This window comes from Penaeus monodon, chromosome 32 (genome assembly GCF_015228065.2).
Source record: "Penaeus monodon isolate SGIC_2016 chromosome 32, NSTDA_Pmon_1, whole genome shotgun sequence".
Classification (NCBI taxonomy): domain Eukaryota; kingdom Metazoa; phylum Arthropoda; class Malacostraca; order Decapoda; family Penaeidae; genus Penaeus; species Penaeus monodon.
The window spans coordinates 14,822,207-14,822,549 of record NC_051417.1 but is presented as its reverse complement, the minus strand read 5'-3'; the positions used below and the strand labels follow the sequence as shown (position 1 = coordinate 14,822,549).

General features: G+C 46.1%; 1 protein-coding gene across 1 annotated transcript in view; it reads left to right on the top strand.

The window, feature by feature from the left end:
- Nucleotides 1-343, top strand: part of LOC119593668 (TNF receptor-associated factor 3-like) — a gene marked incomplete at its 5' end in the record, with an annotated part of 15,146 nt that overhangs the window by 9,123 nt on the left and 5,680 nt on the right.

The following is a 343-nucleotide window of genomic DNA, read 5'->3' as shown; positions in this document are numbered from 1 at the left end:
GAGTTTTTATTAAACCTCAGGAAAACAACCTGACTCATCCTCCAGCCCTCGTAGACTAACAGTAGTAAGTATCGAAAATTCTGAAAGAAAAGATATTTTCTATCATTGTCGTCGGCGATTCCGTATCAGAATACATCCTCTCTACGTCTTTCACCCGCCTTTATCTCCCGCCCCCCCTTTACCTCCCCCCCCCCACTGTTGGAGGTGAGGAAGGACCACGGAAGGACGGTGACCTGAATGACACTATGCTGGCCTTGAACATGCTGAAGGCTTCATTCCAAATCTGGATATTCTGCGTCTCTGCATTGTTCCATTCCTGAGAGATTCCTTGAAATAGTGATTT